The sequence below is a fragment of the Leuciscus leuciscus genome (assembly GCF_965113295.1).
Source record: "Leuciscus leuciscus genome assembly, chromosome: 7".
NCBI lineage: Eukaryota > Metazoa > Chordata > Actinopteri > Cypriniformes > Leuciscidae > Leuciscus > Leuciscus leuciscus.
In genome coordinates, this window is record NC_138731.1 from 27,616,514 (window position 1) to 27,633,014 (window position 16,501).

The window sequence follows — 16,501 nt, forward strand, 5'->3', positions numbered from 1 at the left end:
GCTTAAGTCAAAAGATGTTAAAATGGTGAATTCAAAAATGAAGATGAAAAATGAACTGATTTCAGGTTAAATTGTAATTCCATTACATTCCACAAACAGTTTCGGCTTAAAACACACACACACACACACACACACACACACACACACACATACACATACACATACACACACACACACACACACACACACACGCACAGAGTATCTGGAGAATTTCCTGTGCATACCCACCCACCTTAAACTGTCTTGTGGGACAGAGGAACAGAAGATGAGCAGGGAGGAGGCTGTCTGCATGTCCTCAGAGTGACACAAATCCTAAAGAATTCTCAGGAAATGCTGCCAAGCTCAAGTTCTCTGTTTGTGTACCCATCTATTTTTCATCAATATATTTGACCTAAGGTAAAATAAAATCATATAACAACTAAGTAAACAGATGATGAAAAAAGGTTTGATTGTTCGGTCTGTTAGTTATCCATTAAATCTGATATTCAGCTATATTCTTGGGTTCTACACAAAGAAAAGATTCTTCAAAAATGGGCAGTATTGACCCTATTGAATTTATGGTAATTGGAAATACATTTGAAATGTTTTTGGAATGAAATGGCAAATTAATTTGTTAAAAAAAAAAAAAATCTAAAAAAATCCATAGGCCTACTTTTTGCATAATTAAAACAAATGACAGCTTGATTGGAAGTGATGCACAAAAAAATTAATAAAAATCAGTGCCATTTTATATTATTATTATTTTATTATATTATTATATTATAACTGTGGGATAGCCATACATTATTATTTTTTTAATCATTGACATAAAATAAATACAATGATTTGTTTATTTCATAAAAGTGCCTTAAGTTGAAGAAACACCCTACTATTATTATTTCTTATAAATATCATGAATAGTATAAAGGGGGTCAGATTTCTAAAGGTGTTGTGCTGAACTTGACTATTTTCATATTCAAGTAACAATGTATCATGGTCATATCATGGTATTGGTAACCTGGTCATTCTGTTCTTCAACAAAACCGATAAGCTCTTGAATGTTACATTCCCACTTTGACAAAACAAAGTCTGCTAACAATCACAATTTGGACCTGTAGCGATTTCATTAGAAAATCTAATCTCAGGTATTAGAACACAACCATTATTCATTCTGATATAACAGTATGTGAATGGTTCTTTGTTTTTATTCATTTGATGAAAAATGCCCAGTAACGGCTTAACTCCGCTGTCCCCTAGTTTTACACTTTACATTAACATTGTTGTACATGTTGTGCATTGCACATTAATATGACACATAAACACTGTAATGTAAAGTTTGACCTTTTTATGTTTCCAAATCTATGATGTATCACAACTGGCTATATAGATCTAGTTCCTGATGGGGTGAAGAGAGAGTTGTAGAGCCATTCAACACCACTTGCACTTAAAAAGAAATACAAGCCGACAGTTACATTCCCCTCGTAAACATTTATGAAAGTAGAGCGTTTGTCTTGAGAAGGCCAGGTCACAGACATTTTCACAGAAATATAATATCCGTTATCAGAGTTTCCTATTTGTCCCACATTATTTTGGTGGAAGGTTGTGGCACAGGTGATTTTTCTTTCCTGTGTGAGATAAAACAGGACTCGAGAAAAGAGAGTAAGTCTTAAGTGGGACTATGAATCCTTATCTGATGTTACAAGTACTTGAAATATGAGATCATATCCAGACCAGAAGTGGAACAAAATAGGGAATGCATATCTGCGATTATGGCATTGGTTTGCTTTGTGTCAAGGCTCCTTATATTTACTGATTTAGCTACACATGACGGTAACTTTAGCCACTTTATTGTATAGACTGTTGGTGACCATGTATGTAGTGAAATGTATGTGGGGGAAAAAAGGATATTAAAATCAGTGTCCATGACTTCAACCTTGAACAAATATCTCATAAATTGTGAATGTAGCAAAGTGGTTTCATTAAAAGGTGACCTGTAAAACAAATTTAAGGCAAACGTTGACCGCCTTTCACTCCACAGATAAGTGTTTACGTAACGTTCACGTTGTAAGATCAAATGAATGTCAAGAGTCCAAATGGCAAAGCTGGAAGAGTGAAAAAAGCCTATTAGGACAGGGAATATTTTTATCTATCATATTGTATGGAGGACAAACAATGGTAAACATGCAGACACATCTGTCGCCAGCTTATCTGTGTATTATGACGCACTTAACCAACACGCCTAATGCACACTTCACCGGTGCCTGTTAAAGCCTTCTGTAGCTGGACTTTACGATACTTAGCAAAGGTCCTCACCACAAGCATTTACTGTAAGCTTTATGGATTGACAGGTCATGGATTGGTGGGCACTAATGGTTGACAGCGTTTTAGTTGTGTGAATTAAAACATATGGGTTAAATGGCAATTTTACAGATTTTTTTATTTTAAATTTTTTTTACAATATTATATTGGGATACTCAAAGTAAGTTAGAGATACAGAGCGAATTCCAAACAGCGTTTTTGAACCCTTGAAGGACACTTCGGGAAGGGGATGCCATTTGGGGTTAGGTAAGGGGTTAGGTTTAGTTTCATAGGGTTAGTAAATAGTTTCATAGTTAAGAAATGAGTTTAATAAAGTAGATACGGTATGTTAGTTGACCACTTGTAGTGTCCAAACAAGAGACGGCAAGTTTTAAAGTTAAGAGCAGAGACGGAACACACAATATATAGAAACTTCATTATTTAGAAACTTCATTATAAAATGTATTTCAGTCATGACAACTTTCGGAGTAGATTATTTCAACCAGCATTTATTGGCATGGGGCATGGAATATACAGAACATAGCTTGATTTTAAAAGGCTAATTTAATTAATTAAATGCCAGCACTGCATGTTTCAAGCAAAGACACAGTGCTGTTGCGCGTTCTATGTGCTAGTGCTTTTAGAGCAGTTTGCAATCAAGCCAAGTAATTATTTTGATCTACAGCTGATGGATAATAAATATTTTATATGATTTATGTTATTTATATCATGGAGCTTTACCTGTAAACTTGCATTTTGGCCAGAAAAGTTTTGATGGCATATTCTTTTCATATTACCTCTGTATATAAGCAATAAGGTACGAGAGGCTGTGCTGTATCGTGAATTAAGTCGACAGCTTCGTGTTGCGTCGTGACTAACAACGCCCTTCAGCCGTGACTTATTCACAATACAGCACTAGCCTCGAGTACCTTATTGCTTTTACAAAATGGTTACTACACAATACAAATATTAAAGCCGAAAAATATGTATCTATGCATCTTTCATGAAGTAAAATCACTAAAAGCCTTCCTTCCGCTAAAAAAAAATAGTCCCTGACTGTAAACAGCAACAGAAGCTACATACATTAGATGGCGGCAAAAACTGTCTTTATGAGTGAGTCAGTCAGTAGTGAAGACTTTTACATTGAAAGGACTCAAACTTGTGAACACGGAAAAGCAAGACGCAACTGACAAATGACTAGGGCACGGGAAAACCCCTTAACTGTTAAAAGGACAAGATATCGCAGCGGACATTCAAATGGATTTTTTAATTATGAATATAGGACTGACCTGAAGGAAAATGCTATGCCTACTGTAAATGCAGGTACACTCACTTACTCGATCTCTCACAATACTCTCTAGCTTCAATGAACAATATCAATGAGATCAAACATATGTTTAAGTTGCTAAGAGTGGTTGCTAGGGGTGTTGTGTAGTGATACATAGAACCGTTGGGTGAAGCGATCATAGCCGTGTTTCATCGTGAATAAAACACAGCTATTGACCAATCAGAATCAAGGATTGGAACTAACCGTTTTATAAAATGCCAATAATAGCCTAATGCAGCATAGTGTTAAATAAATATGTAAAACTAAATGCTACAAATAAGAATATATCATCGCTGATGGGCCACAAATTTGTGTCTCTATATTTCGTCATTTTTACTTTATAAAATTAATGCTATTGGTCATCTTTTATGTCTGTATATGGGTTTTACAAATATTTAACGGATAAAAAGCATTTAACAGGTTATGACTTAACCTCGTAAATCCATTGGCTCCTCAAACTGTCAGTCAAACCTCATTACTCCACGCCGCCTCCATTTAGAATGAAGTGCCGCGCAAAGTTTGGAGATCTCTGCTTGTCTGCAATACAAGGGTATATAAAGAACTGATGTTTGAGTAAGGGTACACTGTTAGACTTTTCAAGGGTTTTTTACAGTAACTTACTGGCAACACTGTTGCCAGTAAGTTACTGTAATTAAGAGTTACAGTACCAAACCGTATTTCAGTTTTGTGTAATACAGTGCATTACTGTAAAAACGAAGCTAATCAGTACAGTGCATTACTGTAAAAACTAAGCTAATCAGTACACTACTGTAATTATTTTTATTTGTACTAAATATAAATTAGATTTGATAATTTTGATATATGATTAATTTTATTTTTATCCTACATAAGTACTACTTTCATACAAACCAATTAGACAAAGTTATCACAAAATACCATTTTTTTATTTAAAACATTTCATATATATCACAAAATAAACATGCCAATGCTGGAAATGATGTGTGAAATTTTTACACATTAATGGGTAAGTTTAGAGACAACATTTTTTTGTGTTAATTTTAACTCATTCATTGTGTTAATGATTTTAACAAAGTAAATATGTCAGAGAGGTTAGCACAAAGATGTGTAAACGTGTTAAATTAACACATTATGTGCTGTCCTTCACTGCAAACATTTTTGAAAACATACATAAAATCATAAACAAAACATTAGCATTTGACTAAATGAATGTAGAGTCATTGGTTGTTTAGCTTATACAAGTATTATAATGAAATATCAACCATTACATTCATAAAACTGCAGAATATAAATACATTAAGCATTCAAAAAGGAAATGTCCAAAACAGGACAAAACACAGTTCTTTTCACAATACAAGATACATAACCCCACCTTAAAAATAATTTCACTTATTTCCAAAAATGTGTTGGATTCATGTACACTGGTGGCCAAAAGAAGTATTTAAGTGGCGTAATGTTTTTGAAAGAAGTCTCTTTGATGCTCAAGAAACATTTATTATTATTATCAATGTCTGACTGTCTACTCCATCTTTTCTACAGCATAGGAGTAAAAGTCATCAAAATAATCTTTAAAAAGCCAACACAATGTTTTTGTCCACCTTTGTGAATAAATGAACTTCTCCAAAGATTGGTTCCTGTTCAGAACTTGATTGACAACATCAGAGTGTTCCCTGGTCTGCATGCGTGCCCACAAACACAAATGTACTCAGTCCTTCAGAGGAGATCCCGGTTCCAAAACTATATGAGAGAGAGAGAGAGAGAGAGAGAGAGAGAATATTAGTGTCACATTATTTTTAACCTCCTTTTTTGTTAATTTTTATTATTATTTTCACAAAAACTTAAGAATATATATTTGTAAACAGCTTTTGTCAATAAATAGCATACAAAAGAACTAAATTAAATTATGCCAGATTAAATTTTAATACTTACAAATCCTAAATTCTGTCCAAAAATGCTGAGATGCATAGAAAGAAGTTGAACGACTGAAATAGATGATTTTAGCCCATTTCAGCTTGTCTGCAGTGAAGGAGTACCTGTTTGAGACAAATACACAGTAAGATACATGCAAGAAATCACTGTGTGATGATCGTTCTCCTTCCTACAGTAGTTAACCCACCTGTGCGCTGATATTAGGACCTTCCTAGTCAGGTGGAACTGCAATGGTAGAGTCGCTGGCTAATAAAATATAAAAATAATGCAAAAATATAAACTTAAGTTGTTTAGAATGCTAGATTTGGTCTTAGTGAGAGTTTTACTGCAGTGCTTACCTGGATACATTTAATCTGGTGAGACTGAACAAAGACAATGGTCCATCTTCTGATTGGTTCATTTGCTGTGTAATAAAGTTAGACATAATGCAAAGGTCACTTATTTGATATAAAGTTAGCCAATTTTATAGAGATTTTATAAGATATTGTTAGCTACCTAGTCTGCACCAGTGGCTCAAAAGCAATTTTCACATAGTGTATGCTAATCATTTCAGCAAACTTATCTCAAAATATATCACAAATGGGCTGGCCTACCTCTGGAATCTTGCTAAGTCACTGGCGCGAATTGGCGCTTTGTTGCAGTTGCCTTTAAACACAAAAATGGAAGTAAATATTAAATTCCATTAAAAAAAAAAACTATAATATGGTATAGTTTGCAAACTAATGCTAAAACTATAAAGGTTCTCATCAGTAGGCCAACATTAAGATATAAACAGAATTTCACATTAGTTTATTCACATTTATTGTTAATGTAAACGCGTTGCTCGTTGGCATATTTTAACTCGACAATTCAATAATCTAACAAAGTGTGTAAAATGAAACGTTAGCTCAGTTTACCATGGTAAAGTTCGTTACCGCCATGTTGACGACGAGTAACGTTAGGCTAACGTTAACGTTATAACATACGTTAAACTGGGCACAATCCTGTCAACATACACAGAATGTTTTTTTTTTTGTTTTTTTTTACCTTGCTTGCTGATCTCTCTCTCGGTGAAGTGAATTCCGTCTCTTCCCCGGGCCAGACACGAACGTCGCGATCCAACAAAAGACAGACCCCATTACCTACACTGGATGTCTGTCTGACGCGACACGACAAATCCCAGACAGTGTAGTGATGCGCCGCGGCCGTTATATTTCAGACGTAGTCCGATACGAGTCCAAGCGCTCGCACTAGTTCTTACAAGGGATAAACAGGTTTGCATTTAAAGGTCCGGTCGCTTCAATGTGTCCAATATAGACAGCCTCTGGCTATTATAGCGTTGTAGACACGTGGTGTAAGGCAAAAATTAGGAAATAAAAAGCACGGTGGAATGGTGCCAGCCAGAGAGGCAGTTACGTCAAATACAGTAGTATACAGCAAATTTAAAAAATACAGTAAGTCTCTGTATGTGGTGTTAGACGTCACAGAAAATTCCCATGATGCAATTGGAATCACAGTTATTTACTGTAAAGAGAAATAGCAGTATAATACTGGGGGATTTAAAGTAAATAACTGTAGAAATTACAGAAAAGTCTAACAGTGTAGTGTTTTCTTTGCTCAAGCAACACTATGTCCATTAAGGCTAAAAAAAAATGTATATATATATATATATTTTTTTTTTTTTTTTAAGAACTGAGAATATTCTTAATATTAATAATTACTGTTTTAAATATCATAGGACTTCATCTTTTGTATCATGATTTATAAAAACTGTGCCGTGAAAAAAAAAATGAAAAAAGGTTGGGCTAATGCTGTAGCCCAGGGGCCTTTGGTTATCTTAAGGTGCCCCTGCCCGTAGCGTTGGGGAGGAGGAGGGATAACAGAAGCTTTCATAATCACACAACGTGCCGATAGCAGGCTACGGTACGATATGGTTACTTGAATTTGGAAGTTCTTCTGACTGGCTGGTGCCATGGCGTTGGAAGAACCAATCAGCGTTCAGTTAGAGTTTCATTCCTGAACTATGTATATTTATTTGCAAGAATTATATTAATATTGATCAATAATAAGAAATTTATCTTCTAGAAACAGGAAATGGACTGATGGACAACCCACCTCTTTGTTATTAGGGCTGCACGATATTAAAGAAAAATGTGGTATGCGATAACTCATTAAATAATGTGATATTCAATATGCGATATACGATAATGCTTTAAGTGTGTAAAACAAATTTGAATTATATTTAAATATATTTGAATACTGAAAATGATATAAACAACATACATGTTTCACATTATTTTTATGAGAAGAAAGCATTTCTAAAACTGCTGAAAGTGAACAATGTTTCACTGTAGCATTACATAAAAAGTAAGTGTTATTTTAACATCAGTGTAAACCAGGAGGTTTAGGCAGGCCTACAATAGGTTTATTTAACAACAGAAATTGAATAATCAAATGTAAAAATAAAACACTGCTTAGTCTTTACAGCATGAATTAAATATATACTGATTCTAATTAAAGCTACAAAAGTTATTCCGTCAAGAGCAGTGAGTGATTTTCTCTTTGTCTTTTGTTGTTTGATTAACATTAAGCACACAGATGGAAGCAGGTTTATTAGGATGTTGTCACGCTTTCTTTCTCAACTGTTTAGTCCACTTAAGACATAACTGACTGTATTTATGTGAATACTCACCAAGACAGGAATTTTGAATGTATTTGGCCATATAAGCTGCGGAAGAGAACTAAATTTGGGATCACCTGCGGCTTTCTGTGCGCATGGGTACTTCGCATATTGCATTTAATAACATTAAGCATGTCACACGTATGTAACAGTCATGTGTCCAGTCTACTCTCTGCTGTCTGCGTCGACCTAAACGAAGGGTTCACATTACTGACTGCTCACTCAAAGGTCAAAGGTCAAAGGGAGAAACAGATTAGGGAGCATGTAGTGATGTTGTCGAACAGCTTTTATGATTATGCCAATCGGAATTTGCAAGCGAACAAGCAAATTCCTGCAGGAGCTTTCCAAATTAAGAAAACAACCTGAAACGGAAAGATTAGTCTCTGTCTGATCTCCTCTCATTTGAACTGTTATTTCAACCATCTTCATTTTCCTGTGCCAATGGTGAAACAAATGTTCCTGTTAAACATTCCAGGATTCATCCATATTTAATTACTCGCACCTTCATTAACATACGCCTCTCTTTAATGAAGAAAGTGTTACATTTATTCACACCAAATGGCAATTCTGCCTTTGATGATCTCAACAATTAGAGAACATCAAAGCCTAGGTTGTGCAAACTTGGATTCTCATTTGCCTAATTAAACCAACCTGTAGACAGAAAAAAAGACGAACATTTGAAATGGAAAGTTAAATTATATTTATGCTGCTTGTGAAATAATTATGTACCTTGTACTCAATTAAGAATGTGTTAATTAACTTGTAGTTTAAACATAACTAAGAAATGTGTTTAGTTGCTCTGTATTGAAATAACGACGTTCGTTTTGGCATGTCTCATTCCTTTCCATCCTGAGGAATCTTTCATCATCTTTTAAGCCATTTTAATGGCAGCTGAAATAGTTAATGTTATGACACAGACAGATTGAGATTTATGCTTTACAAAATTACCTAATTTGCTTCTGCCAATTTCATACCAATCTCTCATCAGAGGTGTTCTCAAGATGTCCATTCACACACACTGATTCTTTATCTTGCTCTCACACATACACGTGCTCATGTGCATACAATAAATCACTTGATTAAGAAATACTTAGTGTACTCAACAGGCTTGTCAGCTTCACGAATTTGATTTCATATGTGGATCATTCTTTTCTGCCCACATTATATTTCACAAAAATTGTCATTTGTTTTCTTTGTAATGGAGTGATCTATAACTTAGTTTTAGGAAATAAATAGCATGCATAAAACTCACAAATGCCAAACTTTTGATCCTTGATTCTCATCAAATGATTATTATTGATTGACAAGTGCAAGGTTTCTGGCATTAATCCATCCTAATTTAATTAATAATTGAGTCACTCAAATATCTGCATTGCATCAGACAACATAAAAAAATAAAAAACAGATTGAATATCACCATCTTACCGTATTTGCTTACTATATAGGCTAATAACTAACACTTACTAGCATATTGTCAAAACACGTTACAAGCAACATTAATGTGATTAACATGTAAAGTAACACCATAATCCAGAGCACTAAACTATTCAGTGCAAAGTAAAATAAAGCTTTATTTTTCACTCATACAACATTACCGTTCAAAAGGTTAAAGGGATACTCCACCGAAAAATGTAAATTCTGTCATCATATACTCACCCTCATGTTGTTTCAAAACTGTATGAATTTCTTTCTTCTGCTGAACAGAAAGGAAGATATTTAGAAGAATGTCAGTAACCAGACAGTTTTAGATACCATTGACTTCCATAGTAGGAAAAAAATATACTATGGAAGTCAATGGTATTTAAAACTGTCTGGTTACTGACATTCTTCTAACTATCTTTCTTTCTGTTCAGCAGAAGAAAGAAATTCATACAGGTTTGAAACAACATGAGAGTGAGTATATGATGACAGAATTTTCGGTGGAGTACCCCTTTAAAAAAATAAGAAATGAATACTTTTATTTAGCATGGATGCATTGAATTAATCAAAAGTGACACTAAAGACCTTTATGATGTTACAAAACAAATATTTTTCAAATAAAAGTCACATTTTCTATTATTTTTAACTATTCATCAAAGAATCCTAAAAAAAAGGTATCAGAGTTTCACAAAAATATTAAGCAGCACAACCATGTTGCTTTAAACTGTGATGAGTTTATTGAACACTAAATTAGCATATTATAATGATTTCTAAAGGATCATGTGACACTGAAGACTGGAGTAATGATGCTGAAAATGCTATCACAGGAATAAAATAGCATTTTAAAATATTTTTAAATTGTAATAAGAACACAATGTTACTGTTTTTACTGAATTTCTGATCATAGAATCAAACATCTTTCAAAAACATTAAAAAAACCTTACCGAACCCAAACTTTTAAACAATTTTGTATTGTATATGTTAACATTAAACCAGACTTCCTTAGACACTTAAAAATAAGTGTTGTGCTACTTCAATTCATCATAATTTTGTCATCACACAATTTCCATTATCCTATTATAAATTGACATACAAGTTTGTTTATTTATTTATTTTTAGGGGGAGAAAGTGCCTCTTCTCCAAAAGAAACCTATGCCACTTGCAATACATCTTAGAGATTTCAAAACACTACACAGCATTTCATGCCTCTCCAGTAACTATATATACACACATATTCAAGAAGGAAAGTTCAGGAACTTGTTGTGTTTGGCCTTTGCACTCCATCCATCCCCTGTTCAAAATCAAACCGGGGTTCTCGTTGTGACCTGTTCTCTACTCTCCACTGTCGACTCTGTTAACATTAGCCAAACTAATGAGGCAGCGCTCCTTATCTGCCTCCCTCCTCTCTTGACATGAGCGTCCTGCACACAGTTCTCTTGCAGTCATCGCTCCTTTGTGCGTCAGCTCCCGCAAGTCGGGGAGTCGAACCCCTCCGGCCCTCGCTCTTCGTGGGAACAACATGCTCCCCCCCACCTCCCCAATGGACCTTAGGCCTTGTCATCTTTAAACCTTCAAACAACACCCGAGTCGCCCTCCCCCTTCCCACGGTTAAAATAAATTGTCCTTAGTGTAGAGCCGGCTGTCTGAAGCTCGCAAGTTAGCCCATCCTGTCTTCAGGATTTTGGAAGCCCTCCCCCAGAGAGTAACAAAGAGTTTGTGAGAAAGACGGGAGAAAAGAGAGCAAATGAGAAGAAGGTGTTGTGATTCCTGCCCACTCTTGAATGAGGACAGCGCCCACACACTTTTTCTCAAGCCCCCACGATCACCGATGGCTTCAGTGATAACATGGGGCTGGGTGTGTGTGTGTCGTAATGACGGTGAGGTGGCGTTTAATGCCTGGCCAAAGTATCCTCGTGGGCGACTGCTGTTCCCATGCCCCGCTGCATTCCTCCCTTAGATCCCAGACGCGTTCTTTTGCTACTATTTATTTTTCCTTCCCCCTACGTGGAGGCCAGGATGTACAACGAGTGCATTACCAGTGACCTGAGTGGGAGGGGAAACAGTGGAGCCCTCCTGAACACAAATGGACATACACACATACACACTTAAATGTTGCCATTAGTCCGGCCCCCAAGGGCTTATGCTCTCCTTTTAACACAGCAGTGACACCGTGTGTAGTGCGCTCTGGGTAGTCGTGGAGCAACTTAACCCATGGTGAGGTCTGTGTGATTATCTCACGATTACCCCCGTTTTCTCTAGTTATGATAAAAAAAATAAAACAATTAAAGGGTTGTTGATTTTGTCAATGATAATAATGAGGCGAAAAATGCACAACATGACGATCATAGTTCACCCAAAAGTGAAAATTCTGTCATCATTTACTCACCCTCAAGTTGCTCCAAACCTGTATGAATTTCTTTCTTCTGTTAAACACAAAAGAAGATATTTTGAAGAATGTCGGTAACCAAACAGTTGACTTTCACTTTTTTTCCACACTATGGAAGTCAATGGGGTCCATCAACTGTTTGGTTACCCATATTCTTCATATTACCAATATCTTCTTTTGTGTTCGGCATTTTAAAGAAATTCATACAGGTTTAGAACAACTTAAAGGGTGGGTAAACGATGACAGAATTTTTGGGTGAACTATCCCTTTAAGAGATTTAAACTCAAATATATTACTGACGAAAATATGATGATATTAACAATGCTATGTCAAGGTTTTTTTTTTTTTTTTTTAATCTAGAAAGAATACAATTGTTTCAAATGATCCAATCATTATGAATGAACACCGGTAAGTTGAAGTGCTTTTGGTTAATTAACTACCTGAAACCCATCATGAGATTAATCAGATAAATGCACAACAATGTTGTTCAACTGTTCAAGAAGTTTGGGGTCGGTAAGAAGTCTCTTATGAGCATCCATAAGATGACCAAGGCTCCATTTATTTGATCTAAAATACAGTAAAAAACTGTAATATTGTTAAATATTACAATTTAAAATAACTGTAACCTAACTGAAAAATCTTTTCAATTTTAATATACTTTAAAATGTAATTTGTCAAAGCTGAATTTTCAGCAACCATTACCCCAGTCTTGTGTCACATGATCCTTCAGAAATCATTCTAATACGCTGATTTGGTGCTCAAGAAACATATCTTATTATTATCAATGTTGAAAACAGTTGTGGTGATTAATATACAGTTGTGCTGCTTAATATTTTTTGTAGAAACTGATCATTTTTTCCCCAGGATTCTTTGATGAATATAACGTTCAAAAGAACAGCATTTATTAGAAATAGACCACTATTGTAACATTAATGTCTTTACTGTCACTTTTAATCAATGTAATACATCCTTGCTGAATAAAAGTATTAATTACTTTCAAATAAAATTCTTACTGACCCCAAATTTTTGAACATTAATGTAGTATTGCAACTTACATCTGCACAAAATGATGCAAATCCACCAGTGAATTTGAACTAAGTAACAAGTCAGTAAGAATGTGTAAGTTACATTGTAATCTTTCTGTAAATATGAAATAAATAAAAAAACAGACAATGAATATTTAAAGCATAACAAATTCACAATATTGTATTAGAATATGTCTGGCCCCTAAAAGGAAGTATAACTCACTTTTCATTTTTTCTTACTTGAGTCTTTAAGTCTCCACTAAGCTGCCTTGACGGCATCCCTGAATTGTTCATGCATGCAGCAATGAGGTCTGTAGCTTGTGGGCCAAACCCATGGTGGCACTGGGAGGGCAGTGCAGATACATGTCTGCACCAATATCACAATGCCCATGGGCTCAGCCACATCACAGTGAGGGAGATTATCTCCCATGATGAAGGTGAGAGAGAGAGCTTCAGGCCTTTGGCTTAAGGACAGTAAGATCCTAATTTCATTTTCTTTCAGTTTCAGTGCTGATAATGGAACATTTTGTATTAGTATAGGCTCTGTCTACATACATTATATATGTATACACATGAATAAGCAAAATAAATGGGGGAAAAAAGAACAACAAAAGTGGCATATTTATGTTATCGTTCAATATGCATTTATTGTCTTAAAAAACTTATTTTGTCTGTAAATACAATTTATATTTATTTATATAATTTCATATCTATGTATATGACTCCAAGTTTATGAATAAATAGGCTTCAACAATGATTTTCATCACCCTATAAATGTACATACTGTATATTCTTCCTTAATGTAGTAAATAATAGACATTGTGAGATATTAAGTCAAACTGTGAAATATAAAGTTTATTAAAGAATATTAAAGAAATATTCCATTTTTAAGACATACAGTCACAAAAGTCACAAAGTTGCGACTGCACAATATAAAGTCATATGGCGAGATACAAAGTAAAATTGTGAGATATTAGTCAGATTGTGATACATTAAGTCCAACAACAATTTAAGAAATAGTCAAGATTATGAGTCATAATTATGAGAAATAAACTTGCAACTGCGCAATAGTCATATTGCAAGATATAAAGTCAAATTTTAAAATCTAAAGTTGCAATTTTAAGAAATAAAGTAGCAACTGCAAAATATAGTCTTATTGTGAGATATATAGTCAAACTGGCAGATATAAAGTCACATTGCTTAATATAAAGTCAAATATAAGTATGGCAGTAAAAAGGGATAAAAAAGCATTACTAAAGATAAGTTCTGTTCAAAACACATTTCAGGAGACAAAACAATAACAAGAACACAGTGACAGCCCTGTTACAGGGCACAGATTCATCCAATCAGTAAGGAAAAGATACTCTAAAACACGAGGAACATCTAAAAAGGAAACAGGCCTAAATCCCCGTCTCATGAGTTCTTCCTGAGGCTCTTCTCCCTGGGAAAGCACGGGGCAAGCCAAACACCCCGAACTTTCTCAAAGCCCTCACAATCTGCAGATCTGACAGGCCCACTTCCTGTCGGGGGAACTTCCCACCTCTCCCTGCTGGAGAAGAACAGGATGCAAGGACCCCCTAGGTGATCCAAAACGTGGAGAGGACATTGCTCTGGGGGCCCTGTACAGAGCTATCATAACACACTATAGATTCACACGTTCCTACCCCTCCAACCCAGCCCGTACTTTCTCACAGAGTTTGCGATACGCTGGTTTGTGTACAGCGGCCTCTCAAACAGGAGGACCACCGCCTCCTTTTCACCCTTTTGAAATTATTGTTCTTGCCTTGTCTATTATTACAGCAAAAGACGCTGATGGACCAGGCCTCCATTAGGGTCTTCTTTCTCTCACACTTACTGTCTCCCTGTTTTTAAATGACCAATTATCTTGATTTACTAAAACCTGACACGCGGTGAACTGCATTCTCACATCAGCCCCAGGAAGAGCGACGCCACTCTCCCGGACGTATCCCCATTTAAAAATGCATAAATATTTGTTCTCTTAAGGACCGCATTGACAAATGCTTTAAAAACAAGTCATTTAGTGACTCTCAATAAATCTATATTTAGCTACCACTACAGCTGAAACTCAAGTCATTGACCCCCTGAGTCAGAAGGGAGGGGAAAAAAAGAGGTTTTAAAGAGAGTGAAAATGTATTTTGTGCTGCAGCACATCTGGGATTGGTTACCCTCATGGAGGTAGGTATTAAAATGGGAAACACGCTGGATTTTCCCTGAGCGTATGCCTTAGTGACTCTAAACAAAGCAGAACATTTACACTTCCGTTTTACACGCGGATTAGAGAAAAGCAACATGCCCCCGTGAGTCCACCTGGTCGGATTCCACTATCACAACAATGTTGAACCGACGAACCAACTATCGGCCTAATCCTTGTGAGAAACAACCAACGTGCTCTTCTGTAGACTGGGGGATGTCAACGAATTAGAAGTTCTCCAGTACATTACTGGACTCTATGCTGTTAGCGACTTGAAATTATCCCATGCTTCACTTGGAGACCATGTCATTTCACTTCACCCCAGATAAGTGCTCTAAGCACTGTGTTCTTTTTCCAGTTGCCTGACATCTCAAGCTGACTGCGCTAACATCAGTGATACACAAATGAGGAAGCGTTAAGGGCCGGCTAGTTCGTTACAGGAAGCTTTTCTGCAGGGTAAAATAAAAAACAGCCAATTTGGACAAGACAGTGAACACATCATGAGAATACATGCCACTCGTGACACCCATGTCATTACTAATCAAACAAATGTTGATAAATTGAATATAATTAGCATGTGTCAGATGCTTTTAGTGTAATCAGAAATGATGGGCCAGCCAGTTAAGCACACACATCCAAAAGTCCCAGAGTGCTTCTTTAAGTAGAAATATTGGTAATTTCTCTCTGGCAACGTGTCCTTCAACTTTTCCGCATGTTATCTTGGATGACGGATTACGGCGGATTTGTCAGTTTTAGAAGAGAAGTAATACAGGCTAATCACGCTGACCATCTTAACACATCTATTCACTATTTGCTATATTTTCCCAAACAGCATATTGGGAAGTAATAAAAAGTAATGTTGTCAGGAGCATAAAGGGAAAATTGATGAACCCAGACTACATTTTTTGTCATATTTGTTGAAGATTCAACAGTCATGCTACAACATGGCATATAATTTTTAATTTATACTGACACTCTGAGACATTTTAAATAGGGTTGTCAATGATTAAAAAAACTGCTTTAAATGTCTGTACTACAATTCAAAGGTTTGGGGTCAGTAAGAATATATGTTTATGTTATGTTATTTATTGATCAAAAATACAGGAAAAAACATAATATTATGAAATATTAATACAATTTAAAAAGAACTGCTTTAAATTTGAATACAATTTAAAATGTAATTTATTCCTGTGATGCCAAAGGTTAATTTTCAGCATCAATTACTCCAGTCTTCAGTGTCACATGATCCTTCAGAAATCATTCTAATATGCTGGATTTGCTGCTCAAG

The 16,501-nt window shown here is 35.5% G+C and overlaps 1 long non-coding RNA gene across 1 annotated transcript; it reads right to left on the reverse strand.

Moving 5' to 3' along the window:
* Positions 1-4,506: 4,506 nt before the first annotated feature.
* LOC309502897 lies at positions 4,507-6,221 on the reverse strand. The gene is made up of 5 exons (XR_014207427.1): positions 6,106-6,221; positions 5,851-5,915; positions 5,700-5,758; positions 5,513-5,616; positions 4,507-5,320 (listed from the first exon to the last, which is right to left on the reverse strand). It is a non-coding gene; the product is annotated as an uncharacterized lncRNA (long non-coding RNA).
* Positions 6,222-16,501: the final 10,280 nt, after the last annotated feature.